Source organism: Leopardus geoffroyi, chromosome B4 (assembly GCF_018350155.1).
Source record: "Leopardus geoffroyi isolate Oge1 chromosome B4, O.geoffroyi_Oge1_pat1.0, whole genome shotgun sequence".
Lineage (NCBI taxonomy): Eukaryota > Metazoa > Chordata > Mammalia > Carnivora > Felidae > Leopardus > Leopardus geoffroyi.
The window spans coordinates 140,810,646-140,827,963 of NC_059341.1; the positions used below are offsets into that span (position 1 = coordinate 140,810,646).

Sequence of the window (17,318 nt, forward strand, 5' to 3'; positions counted from 1 at the left end):
CCTTCCCCACCATCCCCCAAACTGCCGAACCCCGTCTTCACGGACCTCTGCCCAGGGCTGCCACACGGTCTGAAGGCAGTTGGGACCACGTCACACAGGTCAGTTGTCCCCGCACGGAAAACCTACACGTGCATCTACGCACACACATGCACTCGGACGGCAGAGTGCACTTCCCGACCCCGGTCCGCGAGGAACCTGGTATTGTGCGTTGTGAATCGGGACTATTTTCCAATCTGCTTTTTTTTTTTTTTTTTTTAACGTTTTATTTATTTTTGAGACAGAGAGAGACAGAACGTGAATGGGGGAGGGTCAGAGAGAGGGAGACACAGAATCCGAAGCAGGCTCCAGGCTCCGAGCTGTCAGCACAGAGCCCGACGTGGGGCTCGAACCCACGAACTGTGAGATCGTGACCTGAGCCAAAGTCAGGAGCTCAACCGACTGAGCCACCCAGGCGCCCCTCCGATCTACTTTTTAATTACGTCCTCCAATCTCGTCTTTTCCTCCCCGGTGAGTCAGCAGCACAAACGTCACTTCGCTACCACCCGGCTCTCATTCTGCTGGCTTCTCCAGCCCATAGCTCACCTACGGCCGTCAGGACTCTTCCCGCAAAGGAGTTCGACAGAGGAATCGAGACAGAGCAGTGAACGAGCGTTAAGAAATTCAGATAGCAGATTTTCAGCTGAAAACAAATCTATTTGTGCTCATCAAGATATGCTGCGACGGCCAATAATGAGAACAACGTGTTCACGGCCTCGACTGGCGCCTATGGGAGCTTGGAGGATGCTCTCTATTCCGGGGAAGGTTTTGACAATTAGCCAGATCCCAGGCACCCCTGAGAGTGTGATGAGAAGCAGCAGAAGGCAGCCACTTTGTAGACACGTGGGCCTGCGGTTCCTTTCTCTCCCGGGCACCTCCCGGCCCGCCGGGGTCCAGGCCACGGCCTGTTGGCAGGGTGCATCCGTGCACACAGAAGCCCCACCTTGGGGAGCAGAGCTCAACGCCCAAACGTAAGAGCAGGTGAGCAGGGGAGGCGGCCAAGGCTCCCCCTGACTCCCGCGGGGAGTGCGACCGTGGTGGGGCTCACGAGGGACCGAATTCGTGCCCAAGAAGCTAAGCCTCGTGCCCAAGGAGAACAGAAACAGGGGGCCCACTCCCTGCATCTCGGGGCCCACAGGCTCCGACGTCAGGCACGTGGAGTCTCCAGGGACCGGCTCCCTCCCGAGCTGCCGGGTCAGTTGCTGCAGCAGCCGACAGAAATGCAGCCTGGCACAGCCACGGGCACGTGGAATGGCATCCACAGGCGCGCAGTGAGGCAGCGGACGGGCAAGGCTCTCGTGCACGTGGGGTTGGAAATGGCTCTGTAGGCTCTACGATAACAGGGTTCTGGGCAAGCAGGTGGAGCAACATCTGGGGACGTTTGGGTCCTGGCTCACAGCGGCCCCCGGCCCCCTGTCTGTCGGCCGGGGACAGAGATACGTGCTGGAAGTTTGGGCACGCTTCATGTCTCCCAGCACCTGGTGGGCGTCGTGCTGGCCCACAAGTAGCTGGCCTGTGCCTCCCACCGCAGGCCAGGCGGCGCTTCGGATATAATCTTGATGTGCCGTCCGTCTCTGTTGCTAATGACCAAATGCAAGGTGGGGCCCGGCCGAGGAGGCCCTTGAAGCAGGCCAGGAAATCAGGATCCTGTCCTGGAGCTAAAAGCAGAAGGCCCTGCTGACACCCTGAGTCCCCACGTCTCCCTGGACCCGAGGTCCCACGGATCCGAGGGGGGCGGGCAGCCCGACAGCCATTCGTCCGCTAGCCGTGCTGCTAATCACCACGAACAGGCCCCGTGCTCCTGCTGTAGCACAAACACGGTCTAAATCCAATTGATAAGATGTAAAACATGCCCCCCCCCCACCTCCTGCACGCAGCCGGGTCAAAACTAGGTGACGTTCACCGCATTACTCGGCATAAACATGATTTTAATAATTACCACGGGCCAGAACCCGTGCCTGCTCTTGAATAATGAGCATTGAATTCTATTATCGTTCAGTATTAAACATCTTCCAGCTCAGCTCCTTCGGCAGGCTGGCGAGGACTCATCCACGGCACGAGGCGTCCCTCCAAAACGCACACAGTCTGAGATGAAAAGTCTCTGCTGTCACTCTGAGACCTTTGCTAAGGCCTCGTTTTGCAGCCATAGGAAACCGCGTCTGAATTATATTCTGTGTTTTGTCATCAAGGGGATTCGCTCGCATTTGTTATAACTTTAGGTCGTTTTCTTGTTCACTGAAGATTGTAATTATTCCCTACCTGAGGAGACAGATTAGTCTTATGACAACATCGTCACGTTCGGAACGGTTTATTTGTGGCTCTTTGTTGCGCCATCCGCGTCGGGAATCGGAGCCCAGCATCGGAGCACGGAAGGAGGGCAGAGCTCGGAGACCTCGGTGCCCGCTGTCTCCCGCAGCCCCTACCTCCTCCGGATGAAGACAGGGAGGCCCAGGGAGGTTAATTGACTCGCCCAAGGTTACCTGAATAACTTAAGACCCTGTGGTGACACGAATTAACTGTGCATTTCAAATACCTCGCTCCCCAAGTGTGTTTAACTGGTCAGTGTGATTCACCAGCTGCATCGGAGGAAGTGGGGGAAGGTGAAGGGCAGGCTGTCGGCCTCTGCAAGACGCTCGCGGGTGGAAGAATCCAGAGAATCACCTCCGCGGTGTGGTCCTAGGAAGCACAGAGTTTTCTCCTGAGAGATTATAAGGAAGGGGTTTTACTTGAGAGGTTCTCGAAGGGAGGAGTGTTCTCACACGCTGCCCGAAGTCGCTTCGCGGTGATGGGGCTGCAGCCGTAAAATCTTAGGCAGCGCCTGATGCAGAGATCTCGGTCGGGTGGCCCATTTGATCCCTGGAAAAACCACGAGTAGAGACAGGTGGGATGATTACCAGTTTTCAAGGAAAAGAAATTGAGATCCGTGGAGCTTAAAGAATTTGCTCCAGGGGCGCCTGGGTGGCTCAATCGGTTAAGCGGCCGACTTCAGCTCAGGTCATGATCTCGCGGTCCGTGGGTTCGAGCCCCGCGCCAGGCTCTGTGAGCCTGTTTCAGATTCTGTGTCTCCCTCTCTCTGACCCTCCCCTGTTCATGCTCTGTCTCTCCCTGTCTTAAAAATAAATCAAACGTTAAAAAAATAAAAAAAAAAAAGAATTTGCTCCAAAACACACAGGCAGGGGCCCACACACAGGCAGGGGCCCCTTGGGGGGATCTCAGGCCCATCCCCCCCTGAACCTCACCCCACCCCATGTGACCTTCTGGAGTTATCCCTGGCCAAGATGTCTGCCGGCCTGGGTGCCTGATACTAGGATATGAAGTTCTGTCTTCTCATCTTACGTATACATGTAATAATATGCAAAAATACATACGTGATACATATTTTATGAAATACATGTAATATATATTATGTATGCAATATAAATTATATAAAATGTATATGTAGTATATATTTCATTTTATTTCATTTCATTAAAATTACTTCAAATGTGGGGCACCTGGGTGGCTCAGTTGGTTACACGTTCGACTCTTGATTTGGGCTTAGGTCATGAGTTGGAGCCCCGCGGCGGGCTCTGTGCTCACAGCGCGGAGCCTGGAGCCTGCTTCAGATTCTGTGTCTCCCTCTCTCTCTGCCCCTCCCCTGTCTTTCTCTATCTCTGTCTCTCTTGCTGTCAAAACAAACTTTAAAATAATTATTTCAAACGTAAGACAAGAATATAGAGGCAAATAATAAACATCCTTGCGCCCTCAACCTAGCTTCAGCAAATCGAAACATGACATTTCTAAAACGTCTTTCAACAAAACTGGACAGCGACGTGTGGAGGAATGAAACAACTCGCTGCAGAAGAGTAAAGTATCTAAAGGGTAACACGCCCATGCACCTGTGTAATCAAGCCACAAATCCAGGGGCAGAACACGATCTTCCCCCAAAGTGCCCGGGGCTCCCGCCAAGTGGCCACCCCATTCCCCTACGAGGTACTGAAATCCCACCTGTGACACCACGGACTTCCTTCGCTGGTTCCATACTTTACGTCAGCGGAATGCAACTTGTCTTTCGTGTCCGGCTTCTTCTGCTCAACATAACGTTTGCGAGATTCCTCCGTCTTTTGTTGCACGACGTGGTGTCTCATCCGTCCTCAGGGCTGAGAATTCCATTGTGCGACCACATCCACATCCGCGTGCCCATTCTGTTGGGAATGCGGGTGGCCACCCACTGGGGGCTACGGGGAGAAGCGCTTTGCGAATATCTCAGTCTGTGGCCCTTGGTGAACACACATCCTCATTTCTATTGGGTCTGTGCTCGTAACAGAATAGCCCCGTCACAGAACGTGCTGGGCTGGGGCTTTACTAGCTCCTGGCAATGTTTTCCCAAAGCGATTGGGCCATACACACGCCTCCACTGGCAGCAATTAGGAAATGGGGTTACTCTATATCCATACCAATGTTGGCACTTTGGGGGGGGGTTCTCCCCACTCTGGTGGAGATGCGGTGATAGCTCCCTGAGGCCATTTGGGAGTGCCCTGCTTGGGAAGTGTTTATTCACACATTTTGTCCTGTTTTACGTGGAATTGTCTTCTCTTGCTCACTAATTTGGAGTTCTTCACGTGGTTGGCTGCGAGTCTAGGGTTGGGCCACTGGGCTGTGAATATCTCCCCCTGTTCTCATTCTCTTAACAGTGTCTTCTGATCAACAGGGGTTCTGAATTTTGATATAATCCAATTTCTCAGTTTCCCAGCTTAGGTCTTGTTTACAAAAATCTGCCTTCACTGAGACCACGGAGATACGCTCCTACGCTCTCTTCTAAAAGCTCTCTTGTTTTCACATGGAGACCACTAATCCATCTGAAATTGATTTTCATGTAAGGTGAAAGCAGGGATCAAGATGGCTTTTTCCATACAGATACCCGATTGATCTCACCCCATTTCCCAGAAAGCCTGTCCTGTCCTCTGTGTCCTACGACGCTGGCGATGTTTCAAATCGTTTTTCCACATGAAGCTCCAGCCTGTTCCCCAGTTTCCCTCTAGCGTCTTCTTTCTTTCCTTGGTTCTAATCCAGAACCGCACGTCGTACTGAGTTGTCACACGTCCCCCACACCCGTCCACCAGTTTTTCGGTCTTTCCTTGTTTTCCATGAGCGTGCAGAACGCAGGCCATGCATCCCGTAGAGTGTCCCCGAGCCTCCGTCTCCCTGTTGTTTCCGTCGTAACTAGACTGGGGTTACGGGTTTCTGGCAATAACAGCACAGAGGAAAACGTCCTTCTCAACACATCCCATCAGGGACACGTGATGTCCACGTGACTTGTCCACGGCGGTGACCTTCGTCACGTGGTTAACGTGGTACTCGCCCGATCTCTCCTCTGTCCAGCTACTGTCTCGCCACTTCTAGCCTGTTCCTTGGAGCCCAGCCCTTGAGCCCAGCCCGCCCTTGGACCCGACTCTCCACCTCCGGAAGGCAGCGTGTTTACACACAGGGTGTGGGATTCCTCTACAACAAAGACTCGTCTGTCTGTCTACTACAGTCACTCACCGTGTCCTTGGGGACTCACGCCCATTAACTTTACATGCTGTCAAATCTTTAAATTTAGTTTGCGAGACAGAACTGATGTTCACTTCTGACTGAGATGGAATGAAGGTCCCAGATTAACCTAGAACAACCACCACAAAGAGTAAAAAATAAAAATGGTTTTTAAGACACTGGACCTGAGGTAGTGAAGGACAGGGAACCCTGAGAGGTGGGAGGAGACAACGAGGGGGTCCCTGCAACGGTTCCACCTGCCACCTGAAGAGAGTCCTCACCCCTGCACGGGGAGGGGACCCCCAGTGAGCTGGCAGCCTCTGGGGGCGGGGCAGACGGTACCAAGAGCCCAGCGGGGCCCCAGCAGCTGGAAAGCGCACTGCCCGATTTTTATACCAGAGCTATAGGTACAGGGCCAGGGTTCTGTTGATATAAACATGTCCAAATAGACCCATGGAACAGTCCAGAGAGTCCAGAATTAGACCCACACACATATAAACTCTTGAAGAAAGGAGAATCTTTTTGCTCTATCTACACAGAAATGTACATTTCCCCCCAAATTAAAAATGTCAGAAAGAGCCACAAAATGTAAATAAAACAGAGGTAAATGTCTTTCAATATACATGACAGCTGTCTGTCCCTTAATTTACAATAACTGGATGCAGGCCCAAAGTAAAAGATGACCGACCCAAGAGAAAACCAGACAAAGCCCCACAACAGGCCGTTTTCCGATGAAAGAAATACACATGTCCATTGAGCACATGAAAAGATGCTCAGCATTATTTGTAATTAGTGGGATTCAAATAAAAATAGTCAAAAAAACCCCAAAAGCCCAACCATTTTCCCCATCTGATTGTCAGTCACTTCAACAATGAGGATGAAGATCGGCGGGACCCGCGTGGACGGACAGGGCGCGGGATCAGTGGTGCCTCGGCCGGGGTGGGGGGGTCCACTGGTCAGTGCCCACCGCGCAGGTATCCCAAACACACTGGTTCTGGGAAAGGACCAGTCACGTCAAGAAAATCCAAATAAAAAACTGGAATATCATAGCAGATCACTGTAAAGTCTAATTTGGGTTTTATCATTAAGAATATGTATGGGGGCGCCTGGGTGGCGCAGTCGGTTAAACGTCCGACTTCAGCCAGGTCACGATCTCGCGGTCCGTGAGTTCGAGCCCCGCGTCGGGCTCTGGGCTGATGGCTCAGAGCCTGGAGCCTGCTTCCGACTCTGTGTCTTCCTCTCTCTCTGCCCCTCCCCCGTTCATGCTCTGTCTCTCTCTGTCCCAAAAATAAATAAACGTTGAAAAAAAAAATTAAAAAAAAAAAAAAGAATATGTATGAACTATGAATATAATTTTATGTTATATTTTACAAAATAAAGTTCATAAGGCAGCCATGTCATCATTTTCCAAAGGAACAGAAATAATTCGAATGCCGACTGTGGCTTTTCCAGCGTGATTTTTCTCAACAAATGTCATGACGGCACATTGAGAAACCGTTCCCGTCATCTCAGAGCAGGAACGTGGTTTACATTTTATGCCATGGGCGGAGGCTTCCTCGGTTTCCCCAAGGGCTCTCCTGACCCATGTCACTGCCCTCACTTTCTGATACCTGCCGGGCCGTGGTGTGTGTGCATGTGTGCATGTGAGGGTGTAAGCCTGTGAGGGCGAGAGTAGAGGTGTGTGCAATGTGTGTGAGTGAGTGTGAATGAGTGTGTGTTCTTCCTCCTTCCTGATCTCCCTGCCAGGGCTCTGTGTGTGTGTATGAGTGTGTGTGAGAGAGAGAGAGAGAGCGTGTGGGTATCCTCCCTCCTTCCTGGTCGCCCTGCCAAGCCTGCGTGTGTGCGATTGAGTGTGCGCGTGTGAGTGTGCACGTCTCCAGCCCCGCTCTTCAGAGACCTGCAGAGTCACCTCTTGGATTTGCCTTCTCATTTCTTCAGACCAGCCGTCCACTTTCGAAGCTCTTTGAAATTGCATCTGTACGTTGGCTTTACATTTGTTATTACAGTTTTCATTTCTTGTGGTTAACTAGATTTTTTTTTTTTTTTTTTTACCAAGCTCTCCTGTTTTTTTAGGTATAATTTATTGTCACCTTGGCTAACATACAGTGCACACAGTGTGCTCTTGGTTTGGGGGGTGGATTCCCATGATTCATTGCTCACACACAACAGCCAGCGCTCACCCCGACAGGTGCCCTGCTCCACGCCCATCCCCCACTTCCCCCTCTCCCCCGCCCCCCCCATCCACCCTCAGGTTGTTCTCTGTATCCGAGAGTCTCTTATGGTTTGCCTCCCTCCCTCTCTGTTTGTAACTACTTTCTTTTCCCTTCCCTCCCCCATGGTCTTCTGTTCCCATGTTTCATAGTGTCCCCTTTACTATCTGTGTTTCATGCCTCCTCTTCCGTGTAAATGCGTGGCACGTGTGTTCAGAGCCCATAGCTGCCAACCCCCCCGATCGGAGGCCCCCGTGGACGGTGACGTTGCTCTGCCTCTTTCCCTCCTCGGAGCTGTGCTGTGCCACCGTGTGCTGGTGGTGTTCGTAGTGAGGGACGCTCCGGGCAGGCTCTGAGGACGGGTCTGTGGGTGTATAATTACGGAGAACCTTGCATTTCCTGCAACCAGGACCTGAGAAGCCTGTGAACACCCACGTGTAAAATGACGTACCTGAGGGAGTGCCGTGGTTGGTACCACACAGAAAATACAGATTCAAGCCCTAAACCCTCCACGGATTTTCAGAGATGGCTTGGCCGATCTTCATCCAGCGCTCTACCCAGAATCAGAGCCGATGAGACAAGTGTCTGTCCAGAGCCCTCTATTGGGGTGTGTGCGGCTCTTGGAGCCCACACACACAAACAAGGGTTCTTATCGGTCTCCCCGTCTGGGGCCCTGTCTCCCGCACAGCTGTTAACGCCCCCAGGGCCACATCACTGTGACCACCAGGTGCCTGCACAGGCGACGGATGCCCAAATTTAGAGCCTGGCTTTGCGCTGTCCTGTTACTTTTTTATTTCTGAAGATTTCACTTACTACTTTTGAGTGAAGAGAGGCAGTTACAAGCCTGGACCTCATAGTTTGCCCACCATTCTGGGGAGTGTTGTAAGAGGGTATTTCATCCGTTATGTCACTATCAAAAAAGGTCCCTCCTAAAACATTCAAAATTTTGCTTTTTAATATTTAGTTTTTAATCTGCTTGGATATTCCTTTTCTAAAAAAAATTTTTTTAACCTTTATTTCTGAGAGACAGAGAGAGACAGAGCATGAGCAGGGGAGGGGCAGAGAGAGAGGGAGACACAGAATCCAAAGCAGGCTCCAGGCTCCGAGCTGTCAGCACAGAGCCTGAAGTGGGACTCGAACCCAGGAACAGTGAGATCATGACCTGAGCTGAAGTTGGACACTCAACTGACTGAGCTACCCAGGCTCCCAAACCTGGATATTCTTTTTGAATATAATATGTAATAACGATACGGTAGTTTTTCCATATCATTATGAACAACTGTCCAAACGTCATTTACTGAAAAAAAAAAAAGGATAGTTTTCTCACTAAGGCTGTATCAACTCTGCTACATACCGATTCCATCATCTTTGGTTTGTCCTGGGCTATTTCCTTCCACTAGTTTATTTGTCTATCACATCGTCTTAACCCTACAGCTTTGTAATGTATACTGATGTTCGGGGAATAAGGTATCAATCTTTTCCTTCCCAATTAACTCAGGTGCTCTTGGCCCTTCTCCAATACGTGACCATCAACTTGTCCCACTCCATGGAAAATAGACTGCATTTTGACAGAACTACATTTAATTTACCCACTAATTTTAGAAGGATCATCTTGTTTCTAGACATGCAATTTCAAACTATCTAGTCATTTATTCAGATTTATATGTCTTTGGAGGCTTCTAATCATCATAAAGGTCCAGTAAATCTTTGACACCCTATAGTAAGTTTTGGAAGATAAATGGTAACTTTTTCTTGTGTATCTTCTACTTATTTTATGCTTTGGAATGCTCTGGACATGTTTTTAATTTATGTATCCAGACAGACACTTTCTTGGTAGTTTTGTTTCTCTGATTGTCCATGTGTCCAATCGTATCTTCTGCAAATAAATGTAACTTTGTCTTATTATATCACTATATATGTAATGTGCATGTAATTTGCGAGCCCAGTTTTTTTCTTACCTTATTGCATTGGCTTGCATTCAAAGTTTGAAGGGAAGCAGCAGCAGCTGGCTTCTGGTTTCTTCCTGACTCCAAAAAGAATGCTTTTAAGAAGTCATCACTAATTATGATTCTTGTTCCTATTTCTGGTAGATGCCCTTCAGCCTCAGTCATTCCTTTTAATTCCTAGCTGGCAAGCAGTTTTTAATACCAAATAGACCCTGACTCTTTTCAGTACTTTTTATTGAAACTCTTCTAGTGATCTTTTTTTTTTTTTTTTTTGGTTTTAATTTTAGTTAGTTAACATTCAATATTATATCAGTTTCAGGTGTACAATATAGTGACTCAACACCTCCATAAGTTACGCAGTGAATCAGGTCAAGGGGACTAAGGGTACACTTATCTTAACGAGCAGTGGCAAATACGTGATGATCTCTTTTTTAACCTTTAATTTCCTAAAGAAGGGGGACAGTCCTCATAGTGGGAATTATGAGGCACTGTTAGGTCACTTCCAAAATTCTCCCCAGAACCTTCTCCTTCAGCCTGTACTTCCCTGACCTTACACAACTTTGATATTGGTGATGTTTTTAAGAATTGTCTCACTAGCTCTTAACCACTGAATTTGAAATTTCTGCATGGTGGTTTCTGTTGGAAACGTAGGATTTACTATCCGCATGTCTAAGCTGACACTGAAACAGCCTTATTTCGGCATGTGGCTGCAACTCGATTGAACTTTGGAGGATTTCCTTCCAATCCATGACTTTTCATTTGACTGTACTTGGGCAAGCAAGACTTCGACTCATCTCGCTTTTTTACGAAATGTATTTCAGTGATTCCTTTTTAATTTAAATTTAAGATCTTCAACTAGTTCTTTTTCTCAAAGAAGAGTTTTCATGAATCCAGTGGGTTTTTTTCCCAGTTTTTATTCATTTGTAAGTGAAACTATAGCTTCAGAAACTTTAGACTCTGGCAACATATCTCAACGCTTCTATTTGTCTTTATATGAAGTATCCAGGAGCTTATTTTCTTGGTTATAGTCCCTAGAATTATATTTTTGTAAGTCCTTTTCCATTTCAATCGCCAAGCCAGATCTGAGTGGGAGGAGTTGGGCTTTCCCCCATGTTTCTGTCTCCTCTCTCACCTGCCTGCCTCCTTTTCTCGGTGCTCACCTCCCCGTCTGCGGATGCTGCGTCCACGCCCCTGTGGCCCATCCAGATCCGGGTCCCATCACAGAAGTCACGTGACATCCTGCCAGGGACACTGGTGAGGTTGCATGCCGATCCACTATGCCGGCAGGACTGGCTCGGATCCTGGTCACAGGGCCGAGTCTGTCTCCACCGGCTTCCCAGAGCTACACTCTCCTCAAACTACAGGGTCTGAGTTTTAAAGTTGTTTCATGAGGTCAGGGCTCCACGTTCCCCCGTGGCTACAGGCAGTGAGTGTGGCCCTCGCCTCCAGTCTGGTACTCTGGTCACCATTACTTGGTAGGAGTCTACCCTTGTCCCCCTCGTCCACGTGTACTTACTCTGGCCTTTGAGGTTCCTCATGCTCAACAGTTGCACTGCCTTCTCCACTCCTGGCCACGGAGACATGGGTCCTGGTTTCTGAGCCCACCCTGTCTCTGGCCTTTTCTCTGCTCCTGTGCTGTCCGTCATCTCCATGAGTGTGGGGTGAAAGGCATTACGGTCACACACGCTTGAAGTGCTGTCTCGGTAGGAAATCCTGCAATTGTTTTTAGGTGATAGTAGTTTAAATGATTCATAGGTTTTGTCTTTTATTCAGACTTTTTCAAACAAAAACAAGTCATAAAGATTACACAGCAAAACAAAGGCTGCTTATTTTGTAGAATCAAGTAGGAAAAAATGCCACAGAATTAGCGCGGGCTAAGGTGGGATTCAGACAGGTCTGTGGTCAAGGACCGAGACAGAACTTAGAGATGCAGACGTTCCATTTGCGGCTGTGATGGCTTCTAGATAAATTCCTTTTTGATGTTATTTTGAAGAATGTTACAATAATCACGAGTGTATAACAGTCTGGTGAAGAGAGAGAGGAAGAACAAAGTAATAATTGTATTTAATGACTTTTCTTAACTGCGAGAAATAAGTCAAGTCCACAGGCAGTTGGGGTGCCAATTAGAAGAATTCTAGCATTTATAATAAAACAGGGTAAATTAAAACATTAGCATTTGAAGGAGGAAACAAGGGAGCTTTAGGAACAAAACAGCGGGTGGAACCACAGAATCCTAACAAAGGCCTTCGAGGGGGTTTGCTAGCGTTTGCCGCTGGGCTGGGCAGACCCAACCTTGTGCCACATGCAGAGGCCACAGGGGAGGTAGCCTGGCCCTGCACCAAGAAAGAGACAGCAACACCAGGCCCCGGTGGGCACTGAGAACCTGGGAGCAGGGAGCCCAGAGTGAGACGGAAGTGTAGGAGAGGCAGGAGGCCTTCCTGGAGGAGGTGAGACCCACGCTGTCGTGAAGGGCAGCAGAAAAGTCAGGAGGAGGTCTTCCGGCATTGAGCCTCTAGAGGACAACTGTGCTTTTCTCAGTAAGGCACTAACGAAGGCCTCTTTCTGCCAGGGGCAGACCCTAGGATTCCAACTGTACCTTTTACATAATACTCCCAGAACTGCGTTCTGCTCTGACCCTGGCTGGTCAGGCCTCACCCTGTGTCTCCACCTGAATTGGCCCCATACGCCCACCCCACCCCCTGTTATGTCCTGACCACACTGCGGCCCAGACATACAGAGTCTGGGAGGGCCGTCGGGGGCCCCTGGGTCAGGAGACCCTGCAGAGGGATGTCCCAGAAGGTGCTGTTGCTCGTGGGTGAGCTGGCAGCGGGGACAGGGTGCTGGGGGCGGGGGTGCCCCACCTGCAGGGGTCCCAGGTACTCTGCACACACAGGTCCCGGGGTACCGGTCCGGCCACCGCACCCGTCCAGGGGCTCCACTGGCTGTCACAATCTTCTGTCCGGGAGCTGCGACCTACACCCAGGGAGCAAAGGCGGAGTCTGGGCCTGGCTCCCGGCCCAGGCTGCCAGCGTCCCGATGGGTCCCCTTGTGCGGGCCGGGCCGGCGGCTGAGCCCGGCTGGGCCTCATCGGCCCCGGCGGCCAGGTGAGTGGACGTGCCCCTGGACTGGGGGTGCCTGCTGCCCTCAAGTTGAGCTCACCGCTCCTGCGCTGACCACAGGCTGACCCCATGCCGGTCCTGGGGGGCTCACGGAAAGTCTTCCTGAATGAGGCCGGAGAAGTATGTCTCTTTAAAGACTTTGACTAAGAATCTGCTCTCTGAGGGCACCTTCCAAAGCCCCAACAAGGAATTAAGGTGTTTACCCCTATTTACAAAGGAAATGGGTCGGAAGTAAAAGAATTCCCTACGATTTATTCACACAACAAAAAAATTAATGAGCATTAGTAAATTCCTTTTTAGTGTAAGAAGAAAAAAAAAAAAAAAGAAGACACAAACAGTGATTTAATGAAAGATTTTGCTCTCAATGCTATTTTCCACCATAACAAAGGGGAGGCTCTTTATTATTCACCAAGCAGTTGGGCCAAGAGAGGGTTCTATAAACAGCCATTAGCATCTTAATTACACGATAATTCAAAAGACAGCTCCCCTGAAAAAAAACTTTGGCCCATAAATCTCTTGGTCTCAAAGTCCAAGAAGTGAAACAGACTCTTAAGAATGTGTTGCAGGCCCGGGCGGGAGAGAACATGTCCCCCTGGTGTGGGGCCATCTTCCCGGAAGGATGGCGGCCTGGTGGGACGCAGCCCAGGTCCGGGACGCTCACTCCTCCCGGCCAGAAACGTCAGCAGGCCGCAGCCGAGGCTCCGGGGCCAGAAGGGACACAGGCTCGTCGGCAAGGACAGGGCCTGGTGAGTGGGGGGCCCGCTGCTGGGTTTGCTCTCACAGTGTTGGAGCCAATCCTGGGATCAACCACTTAGTTGTCCTGGGGGGGATCGACCTCACTCAGAGTCGCTTCTTCCTGAAAGGAAATGTATTTGCACACTTGGAAAATAAATAAATAAAAGGCTCTCCCAGCGGACGAGTCTGACCTCGGAGGCTAGCAGTTGACCGATGTCCTTGGAGGCTGTTCCACCTCCCCGACCTCGGGCTCTGGGTGACTCGATCCTCAGGCAGGGACGTTCCGTGACGGCCTCTGGACAGCGCAGGGCTTGCGCCCCACATGGACAGCCAGGCGGGTGCTTGTTTCCTGGTAATTTCTGCAGAAACCCCGAGCTGGCTTCTAGTGGGGGACGGGCCAGCCCCTCCCCAAGCACGCGGGTAAAGAATAGGGCTCAGTCTCCCGTGGGAGAATCCAGTCGCTGTGGTCCTGCCAGAAGCAGGGGACCAGGGCTGGGCAGCAAGGGGACAGGCGTTCACTGCAGAGTGGCCGAGGCCTCACAGAGGTGCCCAGGGCTGTGGCATCGGAGTTTTCTTCAAGGAGAGTCTCGCAGAGAAGCTTAATGCTCAAAGCCAACAAGCGATGCCCCTGCAGACACGAGGGTATGAAGCTTAGGCTGTCAAATTCAGCTCTTCTCCCCTCGATGGAAGCCAAGGCCCTTGTCCTGAACCCCCAGGACCCCAAAACACAGGGTGAATCCTGGTAATATTCCCTCCTCTCAACTGTCCCAAGGAGGAACCACGACGGAGCAGAGGGCACCCCAAAGTCAGTGTCCAGATAAAAGGACACGTGGAGACTTTTACCTGAAGACCACCCCCCAGGGAAAGCCGCTGAAACGGCGGCTGCCCGGGACCTGGGGCCTGCATCTGGGGGTCGGGGCTCTCACTCCATCACGTCCAAAGGAAAAACCCCCACCAATCGGTCCCATGCGTAAGCGAGATCACACAGCATTTGTCTCTGCGTCTGACTTATGTCACTGAGGAGAACACCCCCAAGGTCCATCCGTGTTGTCACAAATGGACACTTTGCGTCTGTCTCCTGCTGGACACACGTATTGCACACACACCCCGTGTTCCCTATCCATGCATCCGTCGACGCACCTGCGGTCGCTCCCACGTCTGGGCCGTTGCGAGTGATGCCGAGGTGAACGTGGGGGGGGAGGGGCGGAGGTCTCCGAGACCCCGATTTCACTTCCGTTGGATACCTTCTCAGAGGCAGAACTTCCAGATCATACGCTAGACCTATTTTTCACTTTTTGAGGAGACCCCGCACTGACGCACCTGATCGTTGGTGGTCAGCGTTTTGTGACACGTGCTGGACATCAGTCATGTCTCGGAAAGCAGGAGAAGGCCCGGCTGGGAATACGATTTCATCTGCGAGGAGTCTGTCCCGCCCTGAACCGTCCGCCAGCCGGGATTTTCCTGGGGCCACCCTGACTCAGGCGCCCCCACAGCTGCTCTGCTGTGCAGACAGGACAACAGATGGGCAGCAGCGTGATTTAAAAATACTCCATGAGACAGATAAGGAAGAAACGCCCCACGCTGGGCAGAGCACGCGGAAGGGAAGCAGGGTCCAGCTGCCAGAGCTCCTGATGGCCCCCACGGCGGGGCCAGCCGGGGAACAAATCCAATCACACAGCATCACGTTGCAACCCTGGGTGTAAATGAATAGCCAGGAGTCCATACTAACATCGTTACACGATAGACTCAGTCGATAAAGGGACGAATCTCACAGGCAGAAACCTTCCGAATAATTCGTAGCCCCTTAACGTGGGCTGTGCAGAGTGGCTTCCTTCTGGGGAGAACGGCGTGGACGGGGACGTCACCGCGGAGAAGCTGGAGCACACAGGTCAGCCAGGCGGTCAAGGTCAACACCGAGAGTGACGCGTCGAGTTCACACGTGGGGCCCCTGGCAGGACGTGATGGGGGCAGGACGTGACAAAGTGTGCAAAGGGCCTCAGGAGAGGCCGGATGAACCAGGCTGTGCAGGTTCCGCGACAGGCCGGGCTCTGCCGTGCGGCCACACCTGCAAACGTACGTTGTCCCCCAAAACAGACCCAGTAAAAGAGGGAGGCCCGACTGCACGCTGGTTTGAAGTAATTCACCTCAAAAACAAAGGCATAACACATCACAAGTAAAACGAGGGAAGAAATAGGCAACGTTAACAGAGATGATGTGTCAATTTTAGGCCAAGTCGATTTCACAGCCAAGAGTTACCAGGAATAAATACGGTCGCTTTGTAAGGCTGGAAAGACCAATTCTTCAGGGGGCCAGGGCCATCGTAAACAGTCACGTCCTTCCAGAACCGCAGGACAAGCAGACAAATCAGCAGTGAGAGCCACAGACGGTGGCGACCCACGCCGAGGAAAGCCACAGGAGTGGACGGATCACGCGGGACATGGACGGCGTGGAAGCTGGGGACGGACCCGATGGAACAGGTTACAGGACGTGTCCCCATATGGTGCCTCACACTCCTCAGCACACGACACATTTACCACCACAAACCACGTTCCGGGCACAGCTCACGTCTCAGATTATGTTAAAGGGCTCAGCTTATGGGGCGCCTGGGTGGCGCAGTCGGTTGAGCCTCCGACTTCAGCCAGGTCACGATCTCGCGGTCCGGGAGTTCGAGCCCCGCGTCGGGCTCTGGGCTGATGGCTCAGAGCCTGGAGCCTGTTTCCGATTCTGTGTCTCCCTCTCTCTCTGCCCCTCCCCCGTTCATGCTCTGTCTCTCTCTGTCCCAAAAATAAATAAAAAAAACGTTAAAATGGTAAATGTATGTATATTTTACCACAATAAAACCTACATAAAAATATGCAAAGAAATTGCACATCCTTCATGAAATCAGTCAATACTACCTAACATTGGTAAATCAAGCAAAGGTGTAAGCATATTGTTCAAGTGAATCAGGAATCTACTGATGAGCTAAGAACAGAAACCAAGAGGGGCGCCTGGGTGGCGCAGTCGGTTAAGCGTCCGACTTCAGCCAGGTCACGATCTCGCGGTCCGTGAGTTCGAGCCCCGCGTCGGGCTCTGGGCTGATGGCTCAGAGCCTGGAGCTTGTTTCCGGTTCTGTGTCTCCCTCTCTCTCTGCCCCTCCCCCGTTCATGCTCTGTCTCTCTCTGTCCCAAAAATAAAAATAAACGTTGAAAAAAAAAAAAAAAAGGGCTCAGCTTAGACAAAGCATGGTTTTTGTCCACACGGAGTGACAATAGAAATCAGTCACGGGAGATCTCCAAATATCAGGGATCAGATAACGCGTTTCAAAGGAGCCCGTGGGTCAAAGAAGAAATTAAAAGGGAAATGAGAACATATTTTGGATTGAATCGAAACGAGACACCGCTGAAGGTGTCACGGAGGCGGGATGACAGGATTATCTCTGGACACAGACAAAGCTTTTAGAAAGGTTAGTATCTGATCTCTGATAAAGACCCCCAAAAGCTCGGCTTGGGAGAGCACATTTGTGGCAAACCTTCGGCTGATATCGTGCATCGTGGGAAAAGCACAGATGATGTTCCTTATCAATCAGAAATGAGGCGGTAATGCCTGTCCTCCCCACGCCCATTCGACACCGTATTGGCTGTTCTGGTCCAGGCAGTAAGACAAGAAGAAGAAATAAAAGTCATCCAGATGTAAAAGGAAGAAGTGAATTCTTCTTTATTCACAGATTTTAGGAAATTTGACGGAATCAACGAAGAAGTTACCAAATGTAACGGTCTCTG

At 50.9% G+C, this 17,318-nt stretch overlaps 1 non-coding gene across 1 annotated transcript; it reads right to left on the reverse strand.

Moving 5' to 3' along the window:
- Window positions 1–368: 368 nt before the first annotated feature.
- On the reverse strand, window positions 369–453 carry TRNAQ-UUG. Its single transcript has one exon. It is a non-coding gene; the product is annotated as a tRNA-Gln (tRNA).
- Window positions 454–17,318: the final 16,865 nt, after the last annotated feature.